The sequence below is a fragment of the Cebus imitator genome, unplaced genomic scaffold (assembly GCF_001604975.1).
Source record: "Cebus imitator isolate Cc_AM_T3 unplaced genomic scaffold, Cebus_imitator-1.0 Scaffold27, whole genome shotgun sequence".
Taxonomy (NCBI): domain Eukaryota; kingdom Metazoa; phylum Chordata; class Mammalia; order Primates; family Cebidae; genus Cebus; species Cebus imitator.
Window position 1 is genome coordinate 13,749,319 of NW_016107342.1, and position 20,241 is coordinate 13,769,559.

Consider the following 20,241-nt stretch of genomic DNA (forward strand, 5'->3'; position numbering starts at 1 on the left):
TATGTGCTTCTCCTTAAAAAGTTACCTTTGCATTTATCAAGAATAATTCTTTATATAAAATAAATTACCACATAAGGCTGTTATGAACTAAGGAGAAACTGCAGGTGGGAAAAGAGCTCATTTGTATGAATTCTCTTTCCTACTGTGGAACCCCAGTGTGGAAATCTGATTAACTTAAGAAAATGACTTCATCAGGGCTTTAAGCTATAAAGGTTCTTCCAGAGGAAGAGGTCAGTCTGCCCTAGAATTAAAAGTCATAATCTTGGGCTGGATAAGAACTCCAAGTATTTATTTAACTCTGTTAGCCAAAGCTGATAGTTTTGTAGTTTCTAAATAGTTACTATTGTGCAAAACTGCCTGGTATTTTCTGATTAGCAGTAGGTGATTTGAGGCTGTTAATTTAGCACAACAGAATATAAACTTTAAAATAATGTCATAGATCTTTCTATATTTCAAGGCAATCTTGGATGAGGTGCAGTAGTCAAGACCTTGTTCTATTTATATTCTGATTCAAAACCAAATTCTCCTTCAGAAATAAGTATTTAAAAAAATTCTTATCACAGCATTCTGTTTATGCTTTTAACAAATCAATACATTCTAGCACTATTTTGCTCAGCTTATATTTTTTTCTCTTGACATATTTAGAGTAATGTTTTGATCCGCAATGCTTTATATTCCATTATTTTTCTTGTCCCTGACAATAATCAATTTTTGACACTGGAAGTCACAGGAAGTCAGATGAAAGCCGATTGAATTCGTTGGATCAACTGCCTTAGCAGTACAGAATACGCAGATACACAGGCACACACATTTTCATGCACATAAACTATCAGAACAGCTATAAATGTTTAAAAGTAGCTAAAGTTTCATTTTTCATCCATCCAAGCAAGTCTGACACTGGCAAACATATCAATTTAAATTCTGTTTTCACACTAATTCTCATATATTATGATGCAATGTCATGTTTCAGAGGGATGAATAGGTAAAGAGTTATTTTAAGTTTCTGTTAAGAACTTTTTCTGCTTTTCTCTGTGAAAGGTGTCTCCCCATGCTTTCCAAGCTTATATGAAATATAAAGGACAAATATTGGAAGTATTTACACCTGACATCAATCTTTTCCCCATGTCTAAACAGATGTTATGTTGCTTTGTTGAATTTTTAGATTACCTTTAAGTTTTCTGTGGCTTCATTATGTTTCAATCATGTCATAGACTGAAGATGCTAAGACTTAACCTATTATTTCTTGTTTGAACTATGAGGATTAAATATGATTCCGTTGGTGTCTGTATCTTTTGTGTTTTATCTTCTGCTCCCTTATCTAAGGTTCAATGATTTATAAGAGTATTAAGTCTATCTTCTTAGGAATGGACACTAAAACTGTAAACCTATAAAATTCCAATAAAGTAAAAATTTCAGCAAATTGTTAGTAATTAAATATTCTTTAAGCAGGAAAATGTGTATAGCCAGGAGAGTTAAAAAAAAAAATTAAAGGGCTTCTTTCTTTTCTTTCTTTCTTTCCTTTCTTTCTTTCCTCTTTCTCTCTCTCTCTCTCTCTCTCTCTCTCTCCTTTTCTTAAAGTAAGCCTATATTTCCTTGTTTTGCAAACAGCGTTGGCGTACACATTCAGATAAACTTCTCTGGTAATGAATTATAGAAATGACCACTCAAAAAATAAAAAATTAAAGGGCATTTTTAAGCACTTAGAATACCAAGTATAGGAAAACCATATCTGAACTGAAATATATTATCATCGTGTTATACCTTAAATAATAGAAAGCTGTCATAGGAGGTAAAAACCGAAAAAGTATTTCTAACTATGATAATTTGAGAAACAGAGGCCAAAAATGTTTATATTACTGGTGTCTTTTTTAAACATAAAAAATATTCTGTTTGGGCCACATTATAATCTTATTATAAAGGAAATCATAATATAGGACAATTTTTTTAAAAGTAAGAACTCAATTAAAAAACACCATTGCCTGAAGATACACATAATGATCATGTTGTTGAATATTTTTTCAGATGTAGAAATAGATAGATAGCCATCATTTTGTGCATGCATGCACACATTCAGACACATACTATGATTTCTAAATAGAAGTGGATAATTTTACAAAAATTGCGTTAAACTATACATGATATTATATAAGCTAATATTTTATTCAATTTGTTGATGACATTGTCATCTTAATATGGCCCTATATCATCTCTTTCAAACTGTATAAAATTTCCTGTACGAGAGAACCATTGCTGAATCAGCATATTTCCTATTGCTGAATACTTCGACAGCTTTGTTTTGTTTTATAAGCGTTAAAATGAAAATCCATTATTAACAATTCATTTAATGTTTTCTGTGAGATTGTGTCCTATAATGAGGATAGTCTTAAAAAGACATGTAGGAGTAAACTTAGCTTAACACATAACAGTCTGGGATAAGCTAAGGAATGGCCTTGGATGTTGGAAGCCATATGACTTTATTTTGAAGTCTGCAATGAAGCATCTATATGATAGGTTGGTTTTAAATGATCTAAAAGTCTGCTTATATATTTTTTCTCTCTTCTAGAATATATTTTTCACTGACTCTCCACAGTTGGTTTAGTCCAGCTAACTTTTCCTTTTCTACATAACTTAAATTCCTCTACAGTGAACTCAGTGCAGCTATGTTCTCTCTAATCATAATATCTAGCTATGTGTATTTTGTTTTTCCTTGCCAAACGTCCTCTCTTCTCAAGTTATTGTGTGGCTGAATCCTTCTTGTATTCTGCTAAAATATTACCTCCTCACATGCCCTATCCTTGACTGCCCAATTTAATAATTACATCTCCCTCTCACATAATTAATTTTAATCATAGCACTGAGATTTGTATGACCTCATTAGAGTCTAAAATTATTTTATTCACTGTTTGTTTGCATTGTTGGTTTGACTTGTAGAATGTAATTTCCATAACAGTAGGAACATTGTCTCTCTTTTACAGCACTCTATCCATAGATACTGAATATGGATGTACATATCTTGCACATAGTAGATACACTAAAATATTTATTGGTTGAATGAATAATTTTCAGGAGTGTGTTATGGGCCAGGGTGCTATACTCTGTGGAAGGAGAGGAGAAGGGAACTGTTTCTTATTGAATGTCTTTTATGTATGTACTAGAGCTTTATATAGATTATCTTATCTAAATCTCATAATAATTGTCTGATATTGGTTTTGTGTTTCTCATTTTGCTAATGACCAAATAGGAAGCTCAAAATGTTATATAAATGCCTATCGGTACACAGGTGGGAAGTAACAGAGCCAAGATTAACTCTAAATAAGCTTGTATGAAAAGTCTGCAGTTTTTCACTGTGGATACTGTCACCAAATAAACTAATATGTTTTATTAGAGATAAGTTAATATAGCTTATTATGTGTCAGTGTTATTTCAGATATTAATATTATCCCATTTAATTTGGTACTCTGAATCACTTAAACCATAGTTATTAGTATATCATATTTGTGTTGAGGTAGCTAATTCTTTGAGCGATTACTAACTCATTCAATGCTATGAGCCCAATAAATGAAAGTCTGATTTTAAAACTCAGTATTGCACAGAATCCTATGTAGAGAAATGTAATCAAGCTTGCTATAATCTAGCTTCGTTTATATTGCTATGTATACTTAAGAAGAGAAAGTCAATGTTTGTGATCAAATACTTCTTTATCGCAAACATAAATCTCATGGAAATATAAAATTGTGATAAATGAAGGTGATAGGGAAGAATTAATACAATTTGATATATTATTTATAAGTCAAATGACAAAGTAAAAGAGAAACACATGAAGGAGATGGCATGAAGATAGCAACTAATATTCAGAGTGAAATAAATCAGTGTTTAATAAAGTAACCCATTAGAGGTAAATAAACTAAAATGACTAAATTTATTTTGAGAATGAATTCATCAATAAAAAACTTCATAAATGTGTAAAACCATAGATTTATTATTTCTTTACACCTTGTTTTGTTACCTTGTTGACTATTTCTAGAGAAATATTTTCAGTTTTTACAGTAAATAAGGACCTCACTTACGTAGTTTCTGACTACTTCTCAAGAAGTTATTCCTGGACCCATACATGTCTAATCGCTCTTAAAAAATTATTTAACCTAATTTCTTGCATTTTAATGCAAGATCATTTAAATGAAATTGCTTAAGTTTGTGCAGATGTTAAGAAGTAAAACCAGGTATGAAGATTTCTCCTGAAACTCAGGCTGATCCTCTTTTTGGATGCCAGAATTTGTGACTAGTTATATGGATATTATATTCTGCCATTACTCTGGATTTAACTTAGAAACTTTCTTGTGATATGCTTTCTATAATGGAGGTGGCTTTCTGAATTTTATAATATAAAGTTTCTCTGGCTATTAAGTGGGAACAACTTTAGTGTTTGTGTATTAGGTTGTTCTTACATTGTTATAAAGAAATACCTGAGGCTGAGTGATTTATAAAGAAAAGAAGTTTATTGGTTCAAAGTTCTTATAGGATGCATGGCACTGGCATCTGTTTGGTTTCTGGTGAAGGCTCAGGGAAGTTTCAATTATGGTAAAAGGTGAAGAGGGACCAAGCATGTCACATGGTGGAAGCAGGAGAAAGTGAGACAGAGTGGTGGGGAAGGTGCCACCGATATTTAAACCACCAGATCCCATATGAGCTCAGAGGGAGTGCTCACTTATCACCAAGGGAATTGCCCAAGCCATTCATGAGGGATCTGCCTCTATGATCCAAACACCTCCCACCAGGCCCCACCTCCAACACTGGGGATTACAATTCAACCTGAGATTTGGCAGGGACATACATTCAAACTATCAGCTTGATTTTGAATAATAGCCTTGTTTTTGGCTTTTCTTTTTCTGTTTTTTGCTTGTTTGTTTACTATGAAGATCACATGTGGGAAGGCAAGAAACATTTTGAATGTGCTTCACTGAGTTGAATTAAATACATCTTGATATTTCTATTATTTTATTGAGAATTACGAAACTAGTAATGGAGAGCATTTCAATGTCACAATGTATAGAATATGTTTAGAACAAGAGTATCATCCCTCATCAAAAAAAAAAAAAGTATTTATTAACATCTCAAAAAATGTGCTTCTTCTGGGGAAAACTAAAGCAGAAAATTTCACCTCTTATTATCTGTGTATAATCAATTTTGTTGGACTTTGTGGTACAGAAATATTGTAGATGTGATTCTCTTTGAAAAAGACTTATCTAAAAATTCTCTTAAAATGCTTTATTTAATCATGACTTGATTCTAGTAGGTATATTTCAAATGCAAAGATTTTGTGCAATAGCTTTCTCTGAGAAGATCTATCATCAGAACAGTTGATCTTAAAAGCTTACAGCACATATAAATATCTAAACAGATATTTAATACAAGTTATTGTACTTATTTACAAGGGTTACTTATAAGCCACCCCTAAAATATGGTATAGACATGATCATTTAAACTACCTGTGGTGGAGGAGTAGCTAATTCGTAGCAAGTAATTTACCACAGCTTGCCTGACATGACTGCAACTAATTTTTGCAACTATAATACTTTGGAAACTATTATAATTTAAGTACATTTAAATAAACATCTATAATATGCAAGATAGAGAGAGAGAGAGAGAGAGAAACAAAGAGACAGAGAGAGAGGGAACTATACATCTGGATTTGAGATTACAACTTTTATTGAATTAATTTCTGTAAATTTCTTAGAAATATTTAAAAAGCTCTTCAATTTCATCTACGAGGACTAATAAATACATTACTGATTTTATTATGCCTAGGCTGTCTTTATGTTCCATTGCCTGAGATAGGACCAGTATATGCCTGTTATCCCAACCTGATTTTAAGAGATTTCTTTCATTCTCAGAATTGTTCTTGTTTGGATGATTAATTATATGATCATCCTATTTATTCTCCATATTATCGTTTTTTATATATGCCCATACTGCCAAATTATAAAAATACCTTATACTGTAGGCAAATAAGAAAGGCTTATAGTTCCTTTTGACAAAAGACTTTCTCCATAGTGATTAGGAATAAAAACTTTCTGTCTCAAATTTCTCGTTTGTAAATGGGAAAAAATAATATCTTCCTCATTGTTTGTTACAGAGATTAAATTAGTTTGTTACAAAGATCTACTTGTAAGAAGGCTAGTAAACAGAACTAAGCCTATTTCTTTGCTCTCTATTTTGTTAACCATATATCATCTTTGACATAACTTCTAAAAGGTCATTTTTGACAATAAATAAATACATACAAATGTCACTGTACTATTTCAGAAAGAGCTATATTGTGGAGAATGTGAAAATTATAAAAACTGATATTAAAATCAACCATACAAAATACTTTTGACATAGTTATGTTTTACTATCATGTTATATCCATTTGCAGCAGGGAATTTAAATAGTGGTTTTACCCCAAATTCCACATTTTTATATGTTTGATTAAATAACCAAAAATAACAAGAATATCTGCTTATAATCTATAGCTCTGGCACATAAAATGCCACTCCAAATATAAGAGCATAAAAATGCACTTAGAACTTATTATTCTTTTTCCTCCGACATATTTTACTTCCCTTCCTGGCTACTTTCTTTCTTAAGATTATTATTCTGAGAATTAATGTAACTTCTGTGAATCTGTGAAATACCTTGAATTTATGCATGGCGATTCAAAAACAAAAAACAAAAAAACAACTTATTTTACTTAAAATAACTACTGCCATCTTCATCACATCAAGTAAAATTATAAATTATTGTTGAAATTTCTAACCAGATACTTTATTGTGAAAACTAGACATAGGCCTACAGTATTGCATACTATTGATTGCGGCTTTGAACAATGAATCATCTATATGTTTGGGATGAAATAGGATTGTATTGACAAATAATTTACCATATTTTTATCTTAACTTCTTATGACTTAATGACTTAGACACATCTGGAACCTTTTGATTTTCTTTTATGCAATATCCACATTGTGTAGATACCTCAAAGAATTGTGTAGATACCAGAAAGGAGAATGTGAAAGAGAAAGAATGCCTCTCATTCCTTGGAAGCATTATGAAACTAATTGTATTTCTAGATGATGTGAGTGACCTTTAAGATGGAATCAGAAGTAGGGCAGCATAACTGTGATAACCTCAGGGGAGCAATTGGCAGAGATACTTGAAGTCTGTCTATACATAAATGTGAGATAAAACGAAGCCACACTGAAAAAATGAGCTTGGAATTATCTGAATTAGCTATGCTATAAAAACTCTTGACCTGAGCCTTTCATACTTAAAATATATTTTTATGACAATTACTGGAACTAGGGATTTTGAGATAATCCAAAGTCATTATCTTAACAGATTAGCACCTCCTAACAAGTTTTGTAGTCAAAATATAATTGTTATCTAATTGAAGTAAATCTCAGTTTATCCTAATGTTTTCCCAATGTTAAACAATTGTTTTAAACCTTAGCTAAAAATCACAAACTCCATTTACATATGAATAGAGATGCTGAGAAAAATGTAAGCTGATTTTAGCTTTCATCTGAAATTCAACCTCACATAGAGAATGTTTAGAAAGTTCACATTCCTAAAACAGTTAATATTACATATCTCTATTGAGTTTTTTGTAAATGTAAAGAGTTGAATTAAACAGAGGAAAATGAATTGCAGGGTTTTTTTTTTTTTTTTGAAATTTTTAGATGTTCCTATTAAACCATGCAAAATAGAGACTGATCATTTTATCGCAAAATATTTTAAGCAACTGAGTCTGCTAAAACATTTGAGAAATAAACACTCTTAGGTTCACATTAGTTTAATGGATATTTTTGCCCCCAACTGGATAGGCAACAGTAGCTTATTTTTTGAGTTTTAACACAGATTCTTCATAGTGATGGGCCTTGAAACTTTTCACTTAGTGTTCAATCTTTCCTGGCTCAGAAATGTGTTATTTTATACCAGTGTTGTCTAAAATTTCAGGAAATAAAAAAACTTACCTGTTTCTCGATGTCTTCATATCAAGAAAAAGCTGGTATTTTTCCCCTTTCCTCTCCACCTCATATCCAAAATTTAGATGACTGTAAGTCAAATGGGGAAGAAATGGTTGGATGTAAGTGAAGAAAGAGGAGTTCCCATCCAAATGTCATAAAAATAATTTTTTCAGTATTTCAATAGGAGTAAAAGCATCATTCCAAAAATTTTGATTTTCTGTGTGGAATAGATAATTTTGAAATATCTCAATAAATTCTCCAAACTTAAACCAATAATTCACCCAGAAAGATCTGTGAACAATCTCTCTTAAACAGTCACAATCATAACACTTTTATGATGTCACATAGTTTGCAAACTTTGTGATTATATTTATAAGAATATAACAAAAACACCAGTGTGCAGGAAATAATGAAAGTATACATAAAGACACACCTTTGCTTTCCACTTGTTTTTAGTTTCATTCTAAAATATTTATTTCTATAGCGTTACCTTGAGATTTTTTTTTAACCTCAAACACTATTAGCAATAATGTTTTGAAAGCTTATTTAGAAGGCTTGGAAACTAATACTTTTTGGTTGACTGGTTTCAGTCCATGTTATATTTAATTATATCTGCTCTTGAGAAATGTTTTGATCCAAATACATTTTTGTATATAGCTTGAGAGTCACTTTCTTGTTCCTTATATAGGTTTGATTTGGACAGCCTAACACATGCATGCAAGATCATTATAATATTAATAAAAACTTTGACCATTCTGAAAATGGGAGGGGAAAAACTACAACTTCTAGTCCAAAACAGGAAGTAAAGTATAGTCTTTGCTAAAATACATGAGGGCAGCCTTATTTGATTTAAAGCTAGAAAAAAAATGAAAACTTCTGATTCTGATTCAATCTAACACACAGATAGGCTAGGTTCAAGGAACCATGTAACAGAAGGATAAAATATCTCACTCATAACAATAATTTATCATGAATAGCTTCTCACCATTTGGTGGCAAGATAATCGATTTCCTATGGCTTCCCTAAAAATTAAAGTATAAAAGGAAGGATGCATTCACATGTAGTTTACATGCTTGAAAATTTGAAAATCTGCTTAAACCAGAAAAACGTATTGAAGGTCATTCGAGAGCTCAGTATAGGATCTAGAATAGGAAATCCTCCAACAAATCATAGAGAACTTGAAAAATTAAGGCTGCAGTCCTTGTAACACATGGTAGTGCCTGGTATTTTTCCCCCACTGTATGAAAATGTGACAAAGAAATTCATTATGACTCGCAAAAAATACCTCCAAAGCCAAAGGTGCTGCCAAGCTAATTCTTAACTGAACAAATACGCATTTTAGAAATCCATGATTGTCTTTTTCGTCAGAAAATGGAAGAAAATAATGATGACAGTGTGAAGTGGTTTACAATCTCTGAAATGTGGAATATGATCTGGTGATGCATGCATTGCTAGCAGAAGCAAATGCAATGTTACATGGGCAGGCACGCTGGCTACAGACACAGACCATCTGCTCAACACAGACCTCCAAAAGATGATCAGGTCTGGTGATACATATATGTGATTTTTCAGTATTATGACAAGCCCTGTAAAAGAAAGGCAGTTAGTGACATATTTAAAAAATGTATTGTCTAATCCTCTAATATTCCATATAGAAGATTTGCTCTACTCATAACCATGTTTGTAAAAGGGTAACAATAATATTGGTGACTAGCATTTCATTCTTATGATAGTTTTTCTTTTGTGTGTGTTACACAATAGTTATTTTTATAAGAATTGTAAGGAGATAATTGAAAGAACTCTCAAAAGTATTATCCAAAAGCATCTCAGAAGAAAACTAAAAGGGTAATTATAAATCAGTACTTTAATGTTAGTAAGGGAATATTTTGCCACCTTTTATGGGCTTGCCAGATAGGTTACAGGATGCTGCACAACACTGTGAATTTTTAAGTCTAATTGCCGGTTTTTAAAAAGATGATTCTAGCAAAGCACCTTCTCTAAATTGCAATAAGATGAACAAAGTTACAGAGATAAAAGGAAGTTTAGAATATTGGAAAAGTAGAGTACTGAAAATGGAGAGGTGCGTGTATATTGGAATTATAGTATGTAAGGCTTGATTGATAGTTAAACATGGACCACATTATGGAAGGCATAGGTGCCAGGCTATAGAGCTTGGCTTGAAACCGTAGAGACAAAGGAAGCAAATGCAATAATTTGTGTGTAAAGAGGAGGTGAAATTAAATATTTGATGTCCTTAGTGAAAGGTTTCACTTAAATCATGGGGATATTGTAACCATTATATTGAAATTAAAAAGATAGTGATAAAAAATAAATGGACCATATTTGGCATAGTCTAGAGAAAGCGAAGTATCTGAAGGCTCTTGACACTGCTGTAATGGTCCACTGCAGTGTTTAGAGCTAATATTTGACTCAGACGTTACGTGTATCTAGAATAATGTCATTTTTGCTTCAAAAACTATGGAGAACGTTTTCTTAATTTCAATAGCCACTACTTTAATTTTTGGACAACACATCACTTTACATAGAGAATAGGCTTTAGTTTTCAAATATGCCTATACAGTGAATCTAACGCTGTAATTTACTAAATTTATAACCTTAAATAAATTGTATAGGCTAACGCCAAGGCTTTGTTATCTTGTTACTTAATTTGTAAAAACAATGCTTACATAATAAGATTGATGTGAGGATTTAAAAAGATAGTGTAGGCCGGGCACGGTTGCTCAGGCCTATAATGCCAGCACTTTGAGAGACTGAGGCAGAAAGATTACTTCAGCTGTGGAATTTGAGACCAGTTTGATGAACCACATAGACCCTGCTTCTACGATTTTTGTTATTTAATCAGCCAGTCTTGGTGACATGCACATGTTCTCCCAGCTACTTGGGAACTTGAGGAGGGAGAATCATTTGAGTCTGGGAAATTGAGGCTGCAGGAACACGTGATCACTCCACTGCACTCTAGCCTGGGCAACAAAATACGACCCTGTCTCAAAAAGCCAAACCAAACCAAAACAACAAAAAAGATAATGCAGATGAAATGTGTAGCAGTCTCTCACACATGGCAGGCATCCCATAAATAAATGGCAGCTTTCTTATTACGATTTATTACTACAAACATGTAGCAGTTCTTGTTTTTGGCATATCATTTGTCTATACATATTAGAACATTGTGGATTTTGGAATTTGACAAACTTGGTTTCCATTTCCATCTCTGCAGACTAATAGCTATGTCCTTTTAAATAAGTCACAACTTCTCTAAGCATTTCTTCATCTGTAAAATGAGGACAATGATAGTATCTGCTTCTCAGAATTGAGCGGGGGATTAAATAAGGTCTTTAAGCACTTTGTATGGCTATTACAAATATTGTTGGAGATTTACTTGCTTACTTGCTTGCTATAGATAAGTGTTTCTATAGGTTTTGGGGTTATAGTTGGATTAGTTCTGTTAATAAAGTGACCATGAGATTTACAGAGGAAGGAAAAAGAAGAAAACTTTATTTTTTGTTTAAAGATCTGCAGACTGGGGATGTAGACGCTGGGGAAACCATAAGCACAGGCTCTGCAGAATGGAAGGAAACAGTGACATTTAAACCTTCCAGAGTTTGTTTCAATGTATATTTCTCAGGTTTGGGCAATGTCTACGAGTATACAATCCTAGTGCATGTGAAGTTAGTTAACATATATGTAAGGTACATCCCAAATTTACTTCAGAGTGGGGTTTTAACATTAAAATGAGATGGAATTTGGCTTTATTTATTGATTTACTTTGAGACAGGGTCCTGCTCTGTCCCCCAGCCTGGAGCGCAGTGGCATGATTTCAGCTCCTTGCAACCTCCGCCTCCTGGGTTTAAGGGATTCTCGTGACTTAGCCTCCAAAGCAGCTGGGATTAAAGGGGTGTTTCACCATGCCTGGCTAATTTTTGTATTTTTAGTAGAGATAGGGTTTCACCATGTTGGCCAGGCTTGTCTCAAACTCCTGACCTCAAGTGATCTGTCCACCTCTGCCTCCCAAAGTTCTGGGATTACATGAGCCACTGCGCCTGGCCGGAATTTGGCTTTTTACATCAAAAGGTGAACCACAGGGCTCTAAGACATTTCACATGCAGCTTCTGTGAGCCAGATGGAACTGGTTGAGTGTCTTTAACTTCTCATCAAGAAAGAATGTTTGTAAGGCCAGTCTCCTAACCAATTGAAGCTGTTGGCAGGACCCTCAAGGTGGGGGTGTTTCCGTCAGCTGCTGTCAGGCTGTCCACCAGGGTCATTTGGGCAGTATTTGTTTCAAACCAGTTTCTGCCTAATTGCAGGAAAACATTTTTGCAGTTAAGAAACCTTATGGTATTTAATAATGTTAGGGATATGTGAACAAGCCCTTTTTTTCTGCCATGGCTGCTTAATTTTCTCTCCAGAGTCTCATCTTAGCCACAGCGAGTCCATCCTACCTGTCAGCTAGGGCTACAATGTTAACATTTAAATGAGGCCAATAATAGTGTCTACTTCACAGCCTGACCTGGGGATTGGAAAAGAAAATGACTTTGAGCACTCTGTATGGCTGCTACTGACGTCGTTTTAGACCTTCCTGTATACCTGCTTGTTTGCCGTAGATAATTATTTCTATACAATTTTAGGTTACGATTACATTAGTTCTTTTCGCCATCTTTTGAGCATACTTTAAATATTTTTTGCTCTTTTTTTCATGATAAGCATCAATATGAACCAGTTTTTGAAAATATTTGACAGTTCGTCTGCAACTGACATCAGACCATTTAAACTTTTGAATGGCCAACTGTTATTCACTGGGTTTATTTGTATTCTTTTTATCCCTGTTAGAAGTCATTTGTCACTCTTAAGACTATACTCCTAAGTAAATACTTCTTCTTTGGGCTCTCTCTGGATGCATATCTTTATTTGTTAACTTATTTAACATATATTATTGATCAGCTTTTGTGATTAAGTCCACGTAAGAAAAGCTGGCACAATGAAGAATGTCTTCCCATTCTTTAATGTATGTGCAGTTTTAAGTGAAAGTATAAGTCAATGTGTATGCTTTCCCATGTAGACATTAAAGTCTCTGACATTAAAAATATACATACAGATATATGTATATGTGTGTGTATATATAGGCTGGTAGTAAAAATGTGTATATATAAATATATATATAATACATAGGTATATGTAATATAAATACATAATGTATATGTATATATAACTGTATATAAAAATGTATATATACATATAAATTTTTACCACCAGTCTTCAGCACAATGTCTGGGACTTTATAGACATAAATGCTTGAACTGTCTATAAACATTTATGTGTGAGAGCATGCCAAGTTATTTCAGAAAGCTTGCCTAGAAATATTCACTTACTACCATTATTTTAAAAAATAGCAATAAAAAATCCAGGTGTGCCTTGGCGGAATATAACAGTTGCATTTTTATCTCTAATTGTCCTATTAAGTTAGTTTCCTTTAATGTGTTATTCCAAGATTGTGTATTATTGTAATATTACTGTATAGAAAAAATAGCATTGTAGGCTTTTTCTGGATTTTTACTTTTTTCATATCCTCCTAGAAATACTATGAGTTGACTGTGTAATTTGTGGTATTAAAGACAGATATGTAGGTATGTTAGTAAAATGGAACAAAATAGAATGGAAATATAGGTAATGAGATACTATACACAGTACTACACAAAAATTTTAAATGAGGGAAATATCTAAGAAAAGAAGGAAGAAAAGTTCAATTTTATTGGATTTTTCTTCCTATTATGCCTACTTTAGAATTTTACTTAAACAATATCTGTCATGCTGAAACAAAACATAAAGTTCCATCTCTAAAGTTCTCTTTCTAGTTTCTAAAGGGTAGAAACCACTTCCCCCCCGCCACCTCCCCCCAGCTTTATTTTGAGGTGGAGTTTTTCTCTTGTTGCCTAGGCTGGAGTGCATATGGCACTATTTCAGCTCACTGCAACCTCCACCTCCTGGGTTCAAGTGATTCTCCTGCCTCAGCCTCCCAAGTAGCTGAGATTACAGGTGCCCTCCACCATGCCAGGCTAATTTTTATATTTTTAGTAGAAACTGGGTTTCTACATGTTGGTCAGGCTGGTCTTGAACTCCTGACCTCAAGTGTTCCACCCACCTTGGCCTCCCAAATTGCTGGGATTACAGGAGTGAGGCCACGGTGCCCAACCACACATCCTCTTTCATTTGTATGTCTGGTCTGCATATCTTTTTTATTTATTCTAGGGATATTTTTGTCTAATATAAATAACCTAAGATGTTTATTTGTATTAATTTTTACTACGAATATAATATACCTAGTTTTCCCCTATCCAAAATTTATCAGATGTCAGCTGAGAGCATAATATTTATGAAAGAGCAAAGATACATCTGCAATTTTATTCCTGAAATTTTGTTCTTGAAAAAGTGTCAGAACATCAGATAATATCAAAGGCAATCCATTTTAGCTTAGTCTCTCAATGAAATGCCATCAAACGGTTGTGAGTGCAAGTTTTATCATTGGCTTTATCTATAGCCACTAAAATTAATGTTTCATTAATTGTAGCAATTTCTGCAAAATACCACCCAGTTTGTTCTTTGGTAGTCCTATTAACAATGGGAGAAATTGAATTTAAGATGTAATTTTAAAGAAATCCTTGCTTAGGTCCTGATATTCTTTTTATTTTTTTATAATTAGAAGTAAAAAAAAAAAAAATCAACAATGTATTCTTCTTCATATAGCCAAAAATAAAATCAACATGAAACTTGAAGATCAATTGTATAAATTATGTGAATCTGCTTGTATGTGCTTTTTCATTGACCCTAACTTCATATATTGAATTATATTTCATTCTGATTTCATTGTATTTTATTTGATAGCTGCCTTAAACTTATTATGGAACAAATTTGGGGATATAAAAATTTATTCAAATGCAGATATTCATTTGTGAATCTATAAATTTGACCAAATAATGATAAAAAAAAAATAGCAGCTTTAGTCTTGTCAGCTTCCAAAATACTTGTATCATTCATGAGTGCCATAGAGGTCACCTGGATCATTTTCTCAATTAAAAGCTGAGGTATACAACAGTTAAATGACTTGCTCAAGCACACAATTTTATCTAGCAACTGAATCTTAGCAGGAGTCTTTCCTCTACGAACATTACCGCTTTGGGATCTAGTTTATTTCTCCTTACCTGGCCATCATTTCCTTCATGCTTATGCATTAGCCTTCTGAAATACTTGTGTTTCTTGAATGCAGTATCTTTTGCTTTTGTTTCTCTGCCTTTTTTGTTTCATGTTTTGTTACCACTCCAGAGTTTTCTTTTCTCTCCTTACCTTTTCTGCTTAGAAATTTTGTAACTGTGTTTTAAGAATCTACATCAAAAGATGCCCCACACTACACAATTAATGACACTATTGGGATCCTCATAGTGTCTAATAAATTTTTATATAAGTATCTAAAATAATGACAGGTATACCTTCAGATTAATGTATTGTTAATTAATTTCATCATTATGTGCACTTCATACAGAGTAGTTACATAAACCTTCATGATATAGCTTACTGCACACCCAGGCTGTCTGGTATAGCTTATTGGTCTAGGTTACAAAACTGTTTAATATATTACTTTGCCAAATACTATAAGCAAATGTAACATAATAATAAGAACATGTGTATCAAAACATGTATAAACACAGAGAAAGTGCAGTAAAATTATAGTAGAAGAGAGAAAATAAAATGGTACACCTGTATAGGGCACTAACCATGAATGGAGCTGGCAGGACTGAAAGTTGCTCTGGGTAAATCAGTGAGTGGTGAATCAATGTGAGGGCCTTGAACATTATTATATAGTACTGCATACTTTATATAAACACTTGTACACTTAGACTAGATTCAATTTATTTTAAAGATAAGCAAAATGATGTTACAACAGCTATGACATTACTAGGTGATAGGACGTTTCCAGCTTTGTTATAATCTCACAGGAACACATTTGTATATGCAGTCCGTTGTTGACCAAAAGATCATTATGCAAAGCATGATCATATTTACTTGAGTTCATTGCAATGAATAGTTTCCATGTCCAGATCCTTAGGAAATCTGCAAGTTTCTTGACTGTGGAGATTGCATATTGTGTTGAATTAATTTAGTTTCTCATAAACAGAGCATTTTAGAGTCATGTGACTAGTTTTGAAAATTGACACCTAGCATGTAAATACCGTTATTCTAAAACACTAGGAAGAATCCATACGCAAATCTTTTAATTGTCTAAGTTTTAAAGCTCCAACTTAAAATTTTTTTTAATTTTATAAGTTCAAAATTTAAAACTTAAACAACTAAAAAAGAAATATGCTTTTGTACCTCTAGCACCAATTATCTGTGTCCCAAAATCCCTTTCACATATGCTGACGTTGATACATCATTTAGTATTCAAATCATAGGCATTCTAATGACCATACTATGCAGTGTAGTCACTTTGAAGCTGGGTGATTCTACCCCTGTTGTCTATGCAAAGGGAAATGGATGCCCTGGGAAAATTTCAAAGTTTCAAAGTATTTTTTAACACATTTCAACAGCTGAAATGTTAAAAAAGACTGCCAGAATTTCTATTATGATCCTGATTTATAGGGTTTACTCTCGAAGCAGGTTTAAATTACAACTGCTTGCCAATAGCAAAGCAAATTTATTTAAAAGAAAGGTGATCCCATTTTTCATAATCTCTTAAGAGTAAAATGATCTTATTTTACTAGAAAAGTCTTGAAAGTTAATACAATTTTTTAAACATGTATTTTTAAAAATGTTTTGGTGTATGCAATTTTAAAGTAAAAATGGAACTTTATATGAGATGATTTCTTGTCGTTATGCAATTAACAAATAGAGAACATTTTGAGCAATGTGTAGAATTTACTGATAGTTGCAATTTATATTTTATTTACTATTTGATTTTTAAATGTGGTAATCTTAATTTAGAAATTAAATCAGGGACGTAGTATACCCAACCTAAGGAATGTTAAATTACTTTTTGCAAATCTAACAATTAAGACAAATAATGAGCATCATATAACAGATACAGATTAGGTATATCAAACACGGTAAAGCTACTAGTCCATATTTCTAAAAATGAATATAATACAATACTGAAGTTCCTATATTTTTGTGAAGACTATGAAATATTTGTCAAAAATACATACACACATATAAAGCAAATCTTTATTTTATACCTTTCTATTTTTACTTTGTAGAACTCTGCTTTTAGTGGGCTTTTAAATGTTGTCATGTAATCTTTGTATCTTTGTTCTTCTGTTGTTGCTTTTCTGTACATCTTGTCTTCCAAACTACAGTACACATTACACTGCTAAATTTGTCTTTATTTCTTAGCTCACCCAGTCCAAGCCTGAGCTCACTGACTTTTTGTTGTAATTGTGATTTTTTTGATTGAATGGCTAAATATACTCACGGCAGGAAAAGGACGAAGAGGAGTGCTTGATGAGAGAACAATTATTTTTTTAAAGGTGAGAAATAGAGATACATGTTTATTTTATGTAACTCACAGTTAGAAAGCACAGTGTATGGGAAATTTTCACTGGGCAGAAATGCTGACTGGGCCTGGAAAATAAGAAAGAGTAAGTTTTAAGCAGGGGAAACTAAGAGAAAGTTCTATGCTTGTCTGATAATGGTGAATAAGGTAGGGTTGACATACTCTCAGTTGACTTGTGGACGCACATTTCAGTGCTGTTAGAGTTTTATAAGTTCCTCATTAACTGTTTCTAAACATCCTCTCCAGAAAGTTGTGTGTGTGTGTGTGTGTGTGTGTGTTTGTGTATGTGTTTTGATGGAAGGGTGTTCATGTTTTAGAAACTTGCTGTAAAATCTTAGTCTTATATGCTTTGTTTTAAGGATCTTTCTGGCCTCACAGTTTCTGGCCAATGTAATCTTGTCCAGAGTTGGCCTTTCAACATGGCTGCTCTGCAGAATCCTTGAAAGGCACTATATAGGAGCTTTGGAGTCATAAACTACATAGAAAGATATTCAATTATGAGAAGCCAAGGCTCACAGTGTACTGAAAGACCTGAACCTAAGTCTGTTTCAGCAAGACTACAATGCTTCTTGTGAAACTGAAAAATTGTTTGACTGATGCCCATTTGTTTGTGGAGAACCTTTGGGATTTCTCTGGAGCTGGCACTGCGTTCCACAGTTCAGTTCCTAAGTGCTGGGAATTCATATAAAACACATGACTGGACAGATTGGAAGATCTTCTCAGAGTTGTAGGCTGATCTCACTAAGTCCCTCTGAGAGGGAGAGGTTGTTATCAGTCTCCTTATGTTGACATTATGACCCCCAAAATACCAGTGAGATTAAAGACAGTCTCAAATCCCCATTTTGGGCCTTCTTGTGACTGTGTTCTGCTCCCCTTGCCTTCCAGCAGATTCTACATTCTTTGTATCTTTAAGAATCACAGAAGTTACACGTCACCAGACTTATTGGGTAATCGGATCTCCCCCATTTTCCTGCCCCATGCTTACTGTTTTAGTCAGTGACGGCCTTTTTTGTGTTTGTTTGTTTGTTTTTAAAGAGGACAATGCTGATGATGGAAACTGACCAGGAGGACTTGCAAGTCAGGCAGGATGACTTGTTTTTTACCACATGCATTTGCTCACCCATTCCATGGGTTCCAACAAGCTCATTCAAAATAGCATTTTACTCCTCAGGACTTTTATGTGCTAAAATGCAGCCCGACTCCTAAAGGTACAAATAACTTATCTAAAATTACATGATGAGTATCTATGGTAAACTACTTGCGTATGTCTGTAAAATAACACAGACCACTTAAATATAATGAAATAAGTAATACAGACTATTTAAAATACATTGAACAAACAGGGCTGTCATTAGCAGCCCATGCTCCTGAGTTTCCTTGCTTAATCAGCTTAACCAGTCAATCCAGAGGTCGTAACTTTTAAGTAGCATCAAACACCACAGTCCACTCAGTAGCTAAACATATGCTCTGTGCCCTCCTCATATTTTAGATATAGATGCATCTTACCTGAGGCATAAACCTGAGAGGATATTTTTAGTTATACAGCGTAGGGGGTACATCATAGGGGTAAAACTCATGCAAATAGATAGAAGAAGCTAACAGGAGCATAATGATAGCAGCCTCTAGACTAATTAGACAATTTGAAAAAGGTTTTTTGTTCTGGCATTTGATCTTATCCATTCCTTCTCCTAAAAATCTCTGTTTTTCTTCTGCTTCTATTCCCTAGTTCCAGCCCCAACTACCTTTTTCTGCTTTCCCAATGACTGCAACAGCCTTTCTCCTTGCATCTAGTATCTCTTTCCTCTAATCCTGTTTTTTTTTTTTTTTTTATGCTGTAGACAGTCATCTTGCCAAAACAAACCTGATTATCTCTTTTTTTTTCCATATAAAATTGTTCCATGGCTTATCATGGATTTAAAGATTAGGCCCAAATCACTTACCATGGTGTATAAGGCTCTTCATTTACCCTTTTGTTTCACAATTTTTTTTCCCAACCTTATTGAAGTTTTGTCAGCTTCTCAAACGTGCACCATCTCTGCTGCCTGTAAGCCTGCACTGTGTGTCACATGTCCATGCTGCCTCCCTGTAATACTGCCCTTCACTACCTTAACCTGACATTCTGTAGACAAGCTAAATCTCAGGTTATATATCACTTCTCCATTGAGTTCCTCATTTTTTCATACACTCATTTATTTAACCAATATTTATTCACCACCTACTATAAGTGAGGCACAGTAGAAGGTACTAGGCTCTGATGACCAAAACAGTCATTAAAACCATAGAATTTATGGTACAAATTCACTCTGCTAAAATTGCTTTAAGCCCTTTCCTCTGCATTATATAACAACTATCTAAGTTAAGATAATATCATCTTAAACATCCATTTCTGCAAAAGCCTAAGGATGTATTCCCTCCCCTCAACCATCCTTCATTCATTACAATGTTCTTACTCATCGTTCAAGTGTCAATTTAAGTGCCATTTTCTTAAAGATTTCTCCTTCTGATCTCAGAGAAGTGTGAAGGATATGATTTGCTCTATTCTGCTCAGATATGATGTCACATTTTTTTTAATTGAGGGGAAATTTACATAATATAAATTATTTTAAACTAAGCAATTTGGTGGCATTTAGTACATTAACAATGCTGTACAACCACCACTTCTGTCTAGTTCCAAAACATT

General features: G+C 33.4%; 1 protein-coding gene across 3 annotated transcripts in view; it reads left to right on the forward strand.

Moving 5' to 3' along the window:
* The window catches only part of LRP1B (LDL receptor related protein 1B), a 1,911,091-nt gene that overhangs the window by 735,374 nt on the left and 1,155,476 nt on the right, over positions 1–20,241 (forward strand). The gene's annotated exons all lie outside the window — the stretch shown is intronic.